Source organism: Pteropus vampyrus, unplaced genomic scaffold, assembly GCF_000151845.1.
Source record: "Pteropus vampyrus isolate Shadow unplaced genomic scaffold, Pvam_2.0 Scaffold972, whole genome shotgun sequence".
Lineage (NCBI taxonomy): Eukaryota > Metazoa > Chordata > Mammalia > Chiroptera > Pteropodidae > Pteropus > Pteropus vampyrus.
The window spans coordinates 1-441 of NW_011889753.1; positions in this window are offsets into that span (position 1 = coordinate 1).

Here is a 441-nt window from a genome sequence, read left to right on the forward strand (position 1 = left end):
CCTCCCCTGGGCGTGGGCCCCACGGAGCTACCTGCAGCCGTCCTGGTCCTCCAGGGCCTTCTCTGTGTGGCTCCTTCGGTGACGCCCGCCTCTGGCCCCGACCCAGACCCACAGCAGGCCAGCAGGCCAGCAGGCCAACGCAGAGCAGGGCGGCAGCCTCGGAAAAGGCGCGCTCAGAGTGGAGGCGAGCCCTTGCCTGCCTCCGGAGAAGACGCAGAAGTCGGCTCTGGGAGCTGAACCCGCCCCAAACCCAATTCCAGGCCCCGCGGGGAGGGGGAGGGGAGGAGGAGGAGGAGGAGGGGCTGAGCCGGGATGAGGCTTCAGGAAAGAATGCCCCACTCGGGAGCCCCCCCCAGAGCCCCACTGGGAACTCATCTCCCTGCCCCGTGACGTCATGTTGGCCCGAGCACTGCGGCGCGAGTCCAGCTGTTACTCTCCCGA